This window comes from Elephas maximus, chromosome 11 (genome assembly GCF_024166365.1).
Source record: "Elephas maximus indicus isolate mEleMax1 chromosome 11, mEleMax1 primary haplotype, whole genome shotgun sequence".
NCBI classification, from domain to species: Eukaryota; Metazoa; Chordata; class Mammalia; order Proboscidea; family Elephantidae; genus Elephas; species Elephas maximus.
In genome coordinates, this window is record NC_064829.1 from 79,656,034 (window position 1) to 79,671,514 (window position 15,481).

The following is a 15,481-nucleotide window of genomic DNA, read 5'->3' on the forward strand; positions in this document are numbered from 1 at the left end:
TTGTATCAGAGACTTCCCCTTGTTGAATTTTCTTAGACTCCACAGTGACCAATGATGTTTCAGCTCAAACTCTCTCCCTTCTTTCTAATACTTGGCATCAGACTTGCACCACAGTCTGGTAGCTGCACTAATAAAATGCTTGCACATTTCATTCCATCTTGACATCTCCTTCTCAGAAGACCCAGGTTAACCTACCTATCTACAAACTCTTCCTCTCTCACCTGTTGTTTCCTAGGTCATTCCCTTTCATTCCAGTAATTCTTTCTTAATGAATAACACTCTTGTTGTTACAATCCTTAATTATATCATTATCCCCAAAAATGGTCTTTCAAAAGTTTCTCAGGTCTTGGACTTTCTCCTCGAATTCTCTTGTTCTACAGCCTACCTCAGGCACTAATCCTCATAGTCATATACTAGAACTATTCATTACCTATTACCGTAACACCTCCATAATTTTAGCTTCAAATGTCCTGCTCTCCTTCCCCCTGCTATTTTTCCATCTCTTACAATACTTGGGCCTCACAAAAACCCACATTCCTTCTGCTTTATTTTCGCTGGCTTCATGCGATTGTACAATGGAATTTAGCTGGAAAAATATTAAAACTATGTTAACTACTGTTACTTTAAGTCATTACCATAAACCTAAAGTGTGCTTTGAAGACAGCCTCATCTCTTGAAAAACACTTAAAATCACCATGCCTAAGGGAATCTAAAAAAATTAAAGTGATCAAGCTAGTGTCCATAGCCAAAAACAGGTATGAATAGGGGAATTGACAGATATTTTAAATGGAGCCAATTCTTAACGACTGGTAGATTTAGGAGATGATGAGAGTGAAACCGGAAACAGGGGCTAGTTCCAAAGAGGTGATCGCATGGACTGGGAAAGGTGGTTAGTTCCTTGAACTCCCCTAGAGTTTATGCAGTGTGGAGTCAGGTCTAATCAGAAAATGAAAAACAAGGGTCTGACTTTTAATGAGATGTGGAATCTAAATTCTCGTACAACCCAGGAGTTAAATTATCCTTCAGGAATCATTGTAAGATGTTAATTCTAGACTCTTTTTTTTTGCTGGAAAAGAAATTCCTAATAAATTATTTCTGTCGAGTATCTGAAAATTGGTATCAAGATCATGTTAAGATCATAAACTTCAAGTAACAAAGTTAATCATTATTCATTCATTCAGAATGTCAGCCAATCAATTAATCAGTCATTCAACGTACACTTTTTGAATCATCCTATCAGCCTGGCACAGCTCTCCTCTTTTGATCACTAAGGGTAAGGAGAGCTAAGGGGGAAAAAAAAAGTCTGTAAACATAAATTTAGTATATTAATTAAAACTTTGTGACAATACAGCTATCTACTACTTTGTTAAAAGCTAATTTTGCATAACAGTGACACAAAATGGGTTTTGGAACATATGCCATTTATCAATCTATAAACAGTCTTTAACATAAAACAAAAACCTTTAATTTGGGTGTACATATTGCCAAAAATCTTAAACTCTTAGAAGATTTATGGCAGCTTTCACAGCATTCTTTTCTCTGGCATCCACTCGAGTGCATTAACTTTGAAAAGAAACTGTTGGCTTGAATTGTGAATATGTCTTCAAATAATAAAAGCAAAGGAATGCATAGTGCAATCGCTTCTGTGTACATCAATACAGAAATCTATGCATATCGAACCATATCCTGGTGCTTTTAGGTAGCTGCAGGTTCACTTTAAGTTCAAGTAAAACACAAAAAGACCAGCCTGACAAACTTAGGTGTCATTAAATTGTGATGTATTGGTTGACACAGTGACCAAAAAAAAAAAAAAAAAACTGGATCAAAGGTCACACTGTGATCTTTATTACACAGAAAAAAAGAAACATGAATTCCAAATCTGGTAAAAATAAGTTTACAGAGCTCCAACTTAATTACATAGGGAGGATTGGGAAGCTCAGTGTATGATCTTCAAGGATACAGACATTCCAGAAATAATTTAAACATCATATTAATGTGGGTTTAGCAGAAAGAAATCCTTGTGAAATAGAAGTCAGGCACCCTGAAATCGAGTTCAGATTCTGTTATAATGTCGCACTGAACAAGTCATTTAAATCCTTTTTGGGGCCCAAGTATGTCCATCTAGAAATGGAAAATTATCCCGCTTCCATTGACTATTCTGTAGTGTTAGTCTGTCATTTATTCAATAAACAAATGAGCAGAAAAAAAAAAAGAACAGAAAAAAGAGGCTCTCATTTTTTTTTTTTAACCTACTATATGTAATAAATGGGCTCATCATCAGTGGCACCACAGTTAAGAACTCAGCTGCTAACCAAAATGTCAGCAGTCCAAATCCACCACCTGCTCCTTGGAAACCCTATGGGGCAGCTGTACCCTGTCCTATAGGGTTGCTATGACTCAGAACTGACTCGACGACAACGCATTTGGCTTTTTTTTTTTTTTTTTTGCATCAGAGGCAGGTGTTGAATACTGAAATGATTTAAGAAGTATAGAATAAATTATCTGGTCTCCAAAGCCAAAACTAATCCCATTGCCCATGAGTTAATTCCAACTAATAGTTATCCCACCATGTAGTGATCCCACCATGTGTTATACAGTAGAACTGCTTCATAAGGTTTTCTTGACTATAATCCTTATGGAAGCAGATGGCCAGGCCTTTCCTCTGCAGTGTTGCTAGGTGGGTTTGAACCACCAACCTTCAGGTTAGCAGTCCAGAAAAACCCATTTGCATCACCCAGGGAACTCTATGTGGTCTCATTCCTCTCAATATCATATTAATCTTTTATGACACTAACATATCATTATTAATCTTCATAATAATGCTGTGAGGTAGGCACTGTTTTATTCTCATTTTGCAGATATGGAAACCAAATCTAGGGTTCAGTAAATTAACCAGGGTCAAAACAGCTAGTAGTTCTGGCACTGAGAATAAAACATTGATCTGTCTGATACCAAAACCATGAACCTAAGCACCATGATATGTTGTAAATCCTAAATTAAAAAAAAAAAAAAAAAAAAATTATAATGCTTAAACTCTTGAGTGGATTGGAAGAAAAAAGATCTTCTCATACAGCAAAACTTTACAATTTATTGCTACTTTTTAATGGCTAGAATTAACTAGGAACTTTGGGTGCTTATTTTTTAAAAATAGCATAGTCCCTGGATTGATACTAAGGATGTGTAACTACTCTTATTGGAAAAAACAAGTTGCTTGATTAAGTCCAATTTAACAAAATATGCTCCTATATCAACTGTTGCCAGCATTGATCTTAGCATTTGACAGAATACAGTGTGGACTGTCTCTTCTAACAGATTGTAAATTCCATAGAGAGGGCACCATATTGGATTTTTCTCTTTATGTCTAGAGTCTTACATAATTTCTACAACATAGTAGTTGCTCCATAAGTGATAAAATAAACTAAACTGATGCCATGCTTGAAGAATGTTCCTGTACTGAACATCGTAGAATGACCATATTTCTGTTTGCCTCTTGTTCATAATTTTAAGGACTAATTATTTCTTCTGTAAGATACAATTCATTGAGCTAGAATCATACTTAAACATGTCCTAGATTAGACCTACCACTATGATATTAATGTTTGATAATATGTCATTTTTTATTTTGAGTTTTCTATCAAATATAACAAACTATGTCTGAAGCTAGTATTTTTTAGTAAGTTATAATTAAAGTGGAATTATGATAATACTATAAAACTATATGTGATTATAAGATTGATATCAGGAATTTTAGGACTAAATTCCTATAAAAGAGAAAACTCTAGATAATGGCCTTTTATAATTTAAACCTTACTTCTGTGATTCAATTTAGCTGACTGAAATGAAATTGAGAGTTTTACGTAACAATGGATCATTATCATGATAAAAACTTTTTTGAATTAAAAAAGAAAAAGATTTCTTGACTCGACCTTAAACAGCCTGTCACCTTTCAAAATCTGAACTAATGTAAAAATATAAACACGATCATATGGTCTTTTGGACTTGGTATTGTTATATTGTTAACAAAAAGTCATTTTTACATATGGTTCTTGTCTTAAATAAAGGAAGTCAACAATGAAGTTTAACTCAACGTCATATCAATTTTAGGGTTGGTATCTTGGTTTTCTCAAGCTGCATAAAATACAGAAATCAAATTTATCAAGTAGAGACAGAAAGGTTAACGTTTTTGATAAAGACTGTAAAATGTAGACTATTTACTTTAAGTGCCTGAAATCAACAGCCTAAAAATCTAAGAATAAGAAGTTAGCTATTAAATTTCAGTAAATATGTAAACATTTTTCTGTTATGTTTTTTCTAATATAATATCCATTCTTTCCTCCTAATTGTTGATGTCCACTGAGTAATAACTATTTGCTGCAGTATGAAATAAATGATTAGTTATGTTTTACAAATTGAAAGCACTAATCAATTTCTAATAGTATTATTCAGTTAGAGGAACCAGACTCCTTTGAGAATGGCTAATTCCAGGACTAGAAAAACAAACATAAAAGATGAGCCTGGAACATCTTACGGTGCCAGAAAGTAATAAAATATTCAAAAAAGAAAAAAAAAATCTAAACACACACACATGATGGTGGGGGAGCTCAAAAGGACACAAGGTTCAACTGAAAATTTTCCAGTGGTCAAAGCTGGAATAAATTGTTCAAAAAAATATAGCAGTTTGAGATCATGACTGAAAGTACGAAATAAATTTCTATGACTTCAGATGATGTAAACAAAGGACTGAATAAATAAGAAAACAGGGGTGTGATGGTTAAAGTTTTATGTCAGCTTGGCTGGGTGGTTTGGCAGTTATGATGTAGCAGTCATATAATGATGTAATCCCCTCCATGGTGAGATCTGATAAAATGTGATCACCTCCATGATAGAATCTGCCATGAGTCTCCAATCAGTTGAAAGGGAGTTTACTTTGGGGTGTGGCCTGCATGCAATATAGGTGTACTTTCTGGCAAGGCTTATGGGCTTTTGCTTGCTCTGGATCCTGCAGCTGGCTCCTGTTCATCTGATCTCCAGTTCTTGGGACTTCAGCTAACAGCTTACCTGCCGTCTTGCCTGCCAATCTTGGAATTTGTCTATCCCCTCAGCCTGTGAGCCAGGAGAAGCCTCCAGTCTGACCAATGGACTTTGGACTTCCCAGCCCCTACAACTGCGTGAACTATTTCTTTGATATAAATCTCTTTCTATATATAGTGTCGCTATGAGTTGAAATCGACTTGATGGCAACAGATTTGTTTTTTTAATATATGTGTTTATATACTTTTACTGGTTTTGATTTTCTAGAGCACCAAGACTAAGACATTGGGTATCGAGAGTGGCTCTCAAGAGAAACAAAATTGTAAGGATGAGATTTCTAAATTTGTTCTCAAGTCTGGTGAGAACTAAAGGTATTTATGACTCTGCTCCCAGTAGTAAACAGGGCACTGCTAATCCATGGCATGAGGTGGCAAGAGAAATATACAAACTATCACCACCAATAAATCAAGTGTTGGTGAGAGGTTGACGCTGTGGGTGATTGCATATTTGATACTGTGGCCCCAATACTCCCCAGCATGTTTCCTCCTTTTTCAAAACGGGCAACTGAGAGCTTAACATAACTAAAAAAAAAAAAACCAAACCAAACCAAACCCAGTGCCATCAAGTTGATTCCGACTCATAGTGACCCTATAGGGCAGAGTAGAACTGCCCCATAGAGTTTCCAAGGACAGCCTGGTGGATTTGGAATGCCGACCCTTTGGTTAGCAGCTGTAGCACTTAACCACTACGCCACCAGGGTTTTCTAACATAACTAAGGCCATGATAAACCTATAAATTGTTCTTCCTGTGCCTGCCTCCTTCACATAGCTCTGTTAACGACTTTGTTTTGACCAAATGTTAATGACTTTGTTCTTTGTTTTAAACTGATGCAAATAACCTTCTGTTAGGTCCAACAACCTTTGGCCTACAGCCCCCACAGGAAAATCAGAGCCCAGGTATCTGATATGTATATCTTTAGCCTAATAAAAAAAATGTCTGGCAGGGGACTACAAAGACACTTATAACCCTTGTAAGATTCTATATAAGCTCTAATGTAAAACTGCTCTTTGGGACTCATTAGAGACAGCCTGTGTTGCTGCTGGGTCCCCAGTGATGTATACATCTCCTTAATAAACTTTCTCACTCTTTCTGACTTGGAGTATGTTTCATTGGCTTGACTGCTCCAGGGCATGGACCCTAATCAGGTAACAATACTCTTGTACAATTTCATCATAATGAGAAGTATAAGGAAACTGGTTGGTTGGTCCTACTTTCACTAAACGAAGTGATGGAAGAAAGAGATGAGCTCAGGGCTTCAGAGACAAAGTTCAAGTGCTATTTAAATGACCTTGAAGTTTCCACTTGTGCCTTGAAACAAACCCTTATTTCTTGTAGTAACAGAGCTGATATTGTCAAAAACCAAACCCAGAGTCTTATTGTAGGAGCGGCTGAATTAAATTGTAAACTGAATTCCCAAACTCAAGTGGTGTCGGAAGTTAGAGAGGGCATTGATTGGGAAGAAATGGGATCCTGAAACAGGTTGGGGACACATGAGCAGATAATCAGGAGCTGGGGACACTGAATCCTAAATCCCATTGAATCACTCCTGGCAAGGGAATCAGCTCTCTTACTCTCATCTGAAGAGGTTATTCCATCTTTCTGCTTAGCCACCCTTCCCAGTAAAATAGGCCCTTCACCCCCATCTGATAAGATTAACCCAGCTGTGTCTAAAGAACCTTTGTCTGAGTCATTCCCTGGGGGTGTTGCCTGAGGCAGATGCCTTATATGACAAAGCTGAATATTCTCAAAAGACGTCCCCACCACCAATTTTGGCTTCCAAACCTGTAACTAGACTTAAGTCCCAGTGAGTCCCAAAAGGTGAAGCACAAAGTATGGCCCAGAAAGAGGCATGCTACACTCCAAAAGAACTGCTTGACCTTTCTAACTTTTACAAACAGAGCTGGGGAATATGTGTGGAGATTGTTATTAAGGGTGTGGGATAATTGTGCGGGGGACACAAAGATGGATCAGTCTGAGTTTATTGATATGTGCCTACTAAGCACAGATTCTTCATTCAATGTTTCAGCTTGAGAGTTTAGGAAAAGAATCTAATAGTTTATTTGGTTGGGTCACTAAAACATGGATTACGCAGTGGCCTACACTAAATCAAGTTGAAGTACCAGGCATGCCTTGGTATACTGTAGAAAAAGGCATCCAAAGGCTTAGGGAAATTGCCATGCTAGAGTGGATTTGTCAGGTTAGACCCATAGACCCACACATGGAGTAACCAGAGGGCACACTTTTTACCACAACTGTGAGGAACAAATTTGTGAAGGGAGCCCCAGCATCCTTGAAGACTGCTGTAATTGCTGTTTTATGTAAGTCAGATTTGACAGTGGGAACTGCCCTAACTGAATTAAGACACCTAACTACAATGGGGCTGATTGGACCCTGTGGTAGTAGAGGCCAACTGACAGCACTCAATCACAAAGAGAGAGTGGACATGGTTACCGTAATAGACAGTAGAGTCAAAACAGCGATAAGAATAGTCTGACTCGTACGGTCTTACGGAATTGGCTACTTAGTCATGCTGCCCCCAGGAAGGAAATAGATAGGAAATATACTAAATATTTACTTGATCTGTACAAGTGGAAGAATTCTAGGTCAAGTGAACAGCATCTAACTTGAATCACCAGAATAGACAGTTACGGCCACCCAGTCAATTCCTTGACTTAAGCAAGTTTACAGACCCACAACCCCTAGAATGAAGGGAAGAACTTGACAAAGGACTCCATTACAGTGCCAAAAGCTTATAATCTTTCTCCTAGCCTTCCCCAAAGGGGTCTATGGCCTTTTACGAGAGTGACTGTTCATTGGGGAAAAGGAAATAATCAGACTTTTCAGGGGTTATTTGTTATTGGCTCTGGACTGACACCAAGTCCGGGAGACACAAAATGTCACAGTGGCCCACCAGTCAGAGTGGGAGCGTATGGAGGTCAGGTTAGTAATGGAGTCTTGGCTCATGTCTGCCTCACAGTAGGTCCGGTGGGTTCCTAAACCCATCCTGTATTGATTTCCCCAGTTACAGAATTCATAATTGGAACCCCCACCTGGGATCCCCGGTAAGTGGAGTAAGGGCTATTAGGGTAGAAAAAGGCAAGTGGAAGCCATTAGAACTGCCCCTACCTAGAAAAAAAGTAAACCAAAAGCAATGTTATATTCCTGGAGGGATTGCAGAGATTACTGCCACCATCAAGGACTTGAAAGATGCAGCAGTGATGATTTGGCCTATGCAAAAAACAGATGGATCTTGGAGAATGACAGTGGATTATCAGAAACTTAACCATGTGGTGACTGCAATTGCAACTGCTTTCATTGCCTGAGCAGATTGATAATCTCCTGGTACCCGATATGCAGCTATTGATCTGGCTAATGCCTTTTTCTCCATACCTGTTTTGAAGGACCACCAGAAGCACTTGGCCTTCTGCTGACAAGGCCACCTTCAGTGTCCTACCTCAGAGCTATATCAGATCTCCAGCCCTATGTCATAATTTAGTCCTCAGGGAGCTTGATCGCTTTTCCCTTCCACTAGATGTCACACTGGTCCATTACATTGATGACATTATGCTAATTGGACCTAGTAAGGAAGAAGTGTCAATGACTCTGTAGTTACTGGGAAAACATTTGCTTGCTAGATGGTAGGGAATTAATCCAACAAAAATTCAGGTGCCCTCCACCTCAGTAAAATTTCTAGGGGTCCAATGGTGTGGGGCATGTCAAGATATTCCTTCTAAAGTGAAGTATAAGTTATTGCATCTGGCCCCTCCCACAACTAAAAAGTAAACACAAACCTCTTCTGAAGAATTCTAAACAACTTACGTTGACACTCTACCCTCAAAGAGGCAAAGCATAACTCCCCACTCCTTAAGTGTGTCCTATACATAGTGCCTTCCCTCTAAGGGTTATTGTTTGGAAATGGGGAGGGACAATTTACAGTGGAAAAAACTGACAGAGTACCTCAGTCAAGTGAATAAGGGTAACCTCAGCAGTGATAAGTCACGCTCATATTAGGTACCCTTGATGTACTGATTTAATGTGATGAGAATGGGACTAAACTTGTTTTTCTCCCTTATATTACATACATTGATACGCATACATGCTTGGTAATGTGGAAGATCAGAGAAAAAGAGGAAGACTCTCAATGAGATGAATTGACACAATGGCTACAAAAATGAGCTCAAGCATAACAATTGCGAGGATGGCACAGGACCAGACAGTGTTTCATTCTGTTGTATGTAGGGTTGCTAGGAGTTGAAACTGACTCAACAACACCTAAAAACAACAACAGATACATACACACATACATGTACATGTTTATGTATACAAATACATAGATGCAAATGTTTATTTATATCTATATCTACATGAAGCCCTGGTGGTACAGTGGTTAAAGAGCTTGGCTGCTAATCAGAAGGCCAGTGGTTCAAACCCACCAGGCGCTCCATGGCAGAAAGATGTGGCAGTCTCCTGCCTTAAAGATTCACAGCCTTGGAAACTGTATGGGGCAGTTCTACTCTATCCTATAGTGTCGCTATGAGTCAGAATTGACTTGACAACACTGGGGTTTTGGTTATATCTACACATTCATAATATATATATGAGTCCCTGGGTGGTACAAACAGTTAAGCTAAAAGTTAGGCCAAAAGTTTGGAGGTTCAAATTTACCAAGATGCATCTTGAAAGAAAGACCTGGAGATCTACTTCTAAAAAATTAGCCATTGAAAACCTTTTGCGCACAGCTCTTACCCTAAAGCACATGGAGTCACCATAGTTGGAAAAATCTCCATGGCAAATGTGTTTCTTTTTTGTTTTTTGTATATGTGTGTGTATATATATATATATATATACCTACAAATATATTAGTTTTACTGCTAACCAATTAGTTTTTGCTTTGATACATACTTTTTTTTTTTAGCAATTGCTGGATTATTGACCGAAACTTTAGCTGTTCAAACCCACCCAAAGGTGCCTTAGAAGACAGTCCTGGTGATCCCCGCTTCTGAAAGGTCACAGCCTTGAAAATCTACGAAGCAGTTGTACTCCGCACACATGGGGTCACCATGAGCCGGAATTGACAAGACAACAACTAACAACAACAACATATATAACAACATTTCAATTTAGTAATTTACATATTTAGAACAAGGTATAACAATGCAATAATTAATATCAATATTCCAATAAGCCAAGAAGAGAAATGTTTCTGAACCAGCACACATGATCAGATTATGCAATGTAACTTACATAAATCAGAGATTGTGCTTTTTATCAAGCTTTACAAAATAGTTTCAAGGAGGTAAGCAATCATACGCTGTCTTTGTGAAGTCCACTTCTAATGGCCAAATCCAGCAAGACTATAGATGGCCATTGTTTTTCATTGTTCATGGACGTAACTGCAACTTACACTTTCTATAAGTATACCTTGTCTGTCTAGTCCTCATTTCTATCAATTTCCTTTCTATGTGGAAAGGTGCCCTGGTGGCTCAGTGGCTAAGTGATTGGCTGCTAACTAAAAGGCTGGCAGTTCAAATCCAACAGCTGCTTCTTGGAAACCGTATGGGGCAGTTCAAGTCTATCCTATACGGTTGCTATGAGTCTAAAGCAACTCGAGAGCAATGGGTTTGTTTGTTTTGGTTTGGTTTGGTTTTTTATATAGAAAATCAATGATACAGATACTTGTTTATCTTTATCATGACGCTTTGATTTAGGATGAAAAATCCGGTCTGAATGATTTGTTCAGCCCTAGGGAACTGGATCTAAAATTAAAGCATTGTAAAGTAGTCATTAAAGACTGAAAAAAAGATGTTAAATAAATGGGTTAGGACTTTTTTTTTTTTTTACATATTGATAATAAAATAGAGTGGAAAAAAAATTATTTGCTATGTCAATAAATGCATAACTTGGAACTCAATATATTGCCTTTTCTCTTGGGTGCAGAGCCAGGATATTTGATTATCTACGTATCCTTAACCCATGACGGAACATTTATTCCCTACCTTTCTTAATTGTAGCACTACAATGAAAGTGGAACGTTACTTATTATAGAATTAAAATATGATTATGAATGCAATAATGAAAATATCTGCCTTAACTACTGACACCTTTTGTCAGGGGAATATTGGTAAATTCCCAACTAAATACCACAAACCTAAATGTATTACTAGGAAGAAGCAAATAATGACTAAAAATGATAGGTTTAAATGAATTTTAACCAGAAATTTAAGGTTTGCCATGTTTCTTTTGAAAGAATCACTAGGAGATGATAACATTTTTATTTGACTGCATCTTAATTTGCGTAACCATACCTTTTACCTATATGGGTTTTTTTATACGTGTGTAATTGCATGAGGTAGAGTTTGTGACTATAGAAAGAGGGGAGAATGAGGGAACCATAAAGGATGTAGAAGAAATAAAGGGTTTAAAGAACTGATATTCTATAAAGCAAAAATAACTTTTTGAGCAATGAGAATCTTGGGAAAGAAGTTATGAAATGATTTAATATCTTAAAATTACTCTAACCTGTGCTAATGGAATGTTAGGGTTAAGAGGAATACCCCCTCAAAAAGAAAATACTCCCAAACAAAAAGCCCTGTGATTTAGTATGAAAGGGGAACAGGGAAAATAACATATAATGGGCATTTATGTGAGTAAGCAGGTGTGAAAAATACTCAAGGGGGTTGACTGTCAACATGTAGAAATATTTCAGACTCTGAGTCCTTGTAATTATACAGCCTCTCCCTTTGGGCTTCCTTGTTTATTTGTCTGTTGTTGGTTGCCTGAACTTTTTAAATTAAAATTTTGATGAAAAGAAAGTTCCTGCCGTAAAACCATAGTTTGCCATCCCAAGAAGGACTCCAGAGGGCAATTTTAAGGTTTTATGAAGATATTTTTAAAATCAGTGTTATTTTTATTGTACATTCCACTTTTCTCTTTGCTCTGGTTAGGAGAAAATTAATTTAGAAAATAAAAGTAAGTGGCCCCCAATGTCTTCCAAATTGTTTTCATTGTACTTTATACAAATTAAATCTGGGAAGCTTGACGATGTTGGAGGTTTAGTGGTGTTTAAAGATGAGTAAGGAATGAAAGGGTGCATTTAATTTTTCTCTTTAAAAGAGAGTATATAGCGGTTGTGTTAAGAAAATCTCCCATTCATTAACAGAGATTGTCTTCATTTAAATACTAGTTTTATGAACAGGGAAAAGCAGGATTAAAGAGAAAAGTTCTTTGGGGGATGAAGCCACATTAACAAAAGAATAAATGTACAGTGTACTTTTCTTGATTTTGTACATATATGAGTATATAAAAATAAAGAAAAAGGTATGGAAAAGAAAATACAACTTACCTTAAAAAAAAGACATTAGAAACACTCCATAAAAAAGAGGGCGATAGGTGATTTGTAAAAAAAATTTGTTAATTTGGATCTTTTTATTTCCAGTTATGCTTGGTATTTATTCAATCACTCTGGCTAAAAATATACAAATATTTCTAAATATTCACTTATTTCTAATTAAAAACTGGCTGCTGTTGAGTTAATTCTGACTCATAGCGACCTTGTAGACAGAGTAGAACTGCCCCATAGAGTTTCCAAGACTGTAATCTTTACAGAAGCAGACTGCCACATTTTTTTTTCCCCACAGAACAGCTGGTGAGTTTGAACTTCAGACCTTTTGGTTAGCAGCCAAGCTCCTTAACCACTGCAGCACCAGGGCTCCTTATTGTTTTTAATACATAATTTTTTTCATTTTTTTATTAATGCATCACTGAATAAAAATAGATAGTAATAATTTTGCCATCAGAATAATGGAAATAGTTATGTATTTCAAATCACCATCCTTTTGATACAAATATAAGTGGAGGACTATTTCCATAAGTTCTTTGAGTTCTGGAACAGATGGACTCAATAAATTAAGGATAAAAAGTATGTAAAAACTGCAGGATGACATGATGGCTTAGGTAAAAATAAATAAATAAATAAATAACAACCAATAATACTAATGCAAAAAATAATTGGAAATTCAATTTACAAAGGAGAGTACCATCTATGATAGGATCAAAAATGTGACCTACTTAACAATAAATCTAGAAAATATGTGAAACACATGTAGTCTGAAAATTAAAAATAAGACAAACTACAGACTCGGGTGGCATCTCTGTAAACACATACATGGGAAAAGACTTGAATGCATAATATATAAATAAATTTTTTAAATATCAATTAAAAATGGGCAAATATTTGAACACTTTATCACAGAAAGGATTTGGGTGGGGAAAACGCACACAGAAAGATACTCTACCAGTATTTGACACGAGAATTCATATTAAAATCAGAATGAGGTGCCACTACCTAGATGCTTAATCTGTTGTGTGCTGTCAATGCACAGCCACCCTATACGACAGAGTAGAACTGCCCCATAGGGTTTCCTAGGCTGTAATCTTTATGGCCCCCCAAGCATCTGTCAGTTTGTCCTACTGTGGGGCCTTATGCGTTGCAGTAATGTTGGAAGCTGTGCCACTGGTATTCAAATACCAGCAGGGTCACCCAAAGCAGACAGGTTTCAGCTGAGCTTCCAGACTAGGAGACACCAGGAAGAAGGATCCAGTGGTATACTTTTGAAAATAATTAGCCAGGGAAAACCTTATGAACAGCAGCGGGAACACTGTCTGATATAGTGCCAGAAGATGAGTCCCCCAGGTTGGAAGTCACTCAAAACACGACTAGGGAAGTGCTACCTCCTCAAAGTAGAGTTGACCTTAACTACTTGGATGGAGTCAAGCGAGTTGAACAGAAGATTTCAAGGGGCAGCTCAAGGACACAAAGTAAAGAATTAATGACACGTACAAAGACCTACAGATAGAAAACCAAAAGGAAAGAACTCGAAATTTCTCAAGCTGAAAGAACTGAAGAACAAATTCAAGCCTCAAATAGCAATATTGAAGGATTCTACAGGGAAAATACTAAACAATGCAGGAAGTTTCAAAAGAAAAATGGAAGGAATGCACAGTCACTATACCAAAAAGAATTGGCCCACATTCAACCATTTTGTTGTTGTTAGGTGCTGTCAAGTCTGTTCTGACTTATAGTGACCCTATGCACGACAGAACAAAACACTGCCTGGTCCTGCGCCATCCTTACAGTCGTTGTTATGCTTGAGCTCATTGTTGCAGCCACTGTGTCAATCCACCTGATTGAGGGTCTTCCTCTTTTCCACTGACCCTGTACTCTGCCAAGCATGATGTCCTTCTGCAGGGACTCATCCCTTCTGACAACGTGTCCAAAGTATGTAAGACACAGTCTCGCCATCCTTGCCTCTAAGGAGCATTCTGGCCACACTTCTTCCAAGACAGAGTTGTTCGTTCTTTTGGCAGTCCATGGTATATTCAGTATTTTTCGTTAACACCACAATTCAAAGGCGTCAACTCTTCTTCATTGTCTAGCTTTCACATGCATATGATGTGATTGAAAATACCATGGTTTGGGTCAGGCTCACCTTAGTCTTCAGGGTGACATCTTTGCTCTTCAATACTTTGAAGAGGTCCTTTGCAGCAGATTTGCCCAATGCAATGTGTCTTTTGATTTCCCGACTGCTGCTTCCATGGGGGTTGATTGTGAATCCAAGTAAAATGAAATCCTTGACAACTTCAATCTTTTCTCCGTTTATCATGATGTTATTCATTTCTGAGGATTTTTGTTTTCTTTATGTTGAGGTGTAATCTTTAATGAAGGCTGTGGTCTTTATCTTCATTAGTAAGTGCTTCAAGTCCTCTTCACTTTCAGCAAGCAAGGTTGTGTCATCTGCATAATGCAGGTTGTTAATGAGTCTTCCTCCAATCCTGATGCCCCGTTCTTCTTCATATAGGCCAGCTTCTCAGGTTATTTGTTCAGCATACAGATTAAATAGGTATAGTAAAAGAATACAACCCTGGCACACACCTTTCCTGAGTTTAAACCAATCAGTATCGCCTCCTTCTATCCAAACTACTGCCTCTTGATCTATGTAAAGGTTCCTTATGAGCGCAATTAAGTGTTCTGGAATTCCCATTCTTCGTAGTGTTATGCATAGTTTGTCATGATCCACACAGTCGAATGCCTTTGCATAGTCAATAAAACACAGGTAAACATCCTTCTGGTATTCTCTGATTTCTGCCTGACATCAGCAATGATATCTCTGGTTGCATGTTCTCTTCTGAAACCAGCCTGAATTTCTGGCAGTTCCCTGTCAATATGCTGCTGCAGCTGTTTTTGAATGATCTTCAGCAAAATTTTGCTTGTGTGTGATACCAACGATATTGTTCTATAATTTCCACATTCGGTTGGATCGCCTTTCTTGGGAATAGGCATAAAATATGGATCTCTTCCAGTCAGTTGGCCAGGAAGCTGTCTTCCATATTT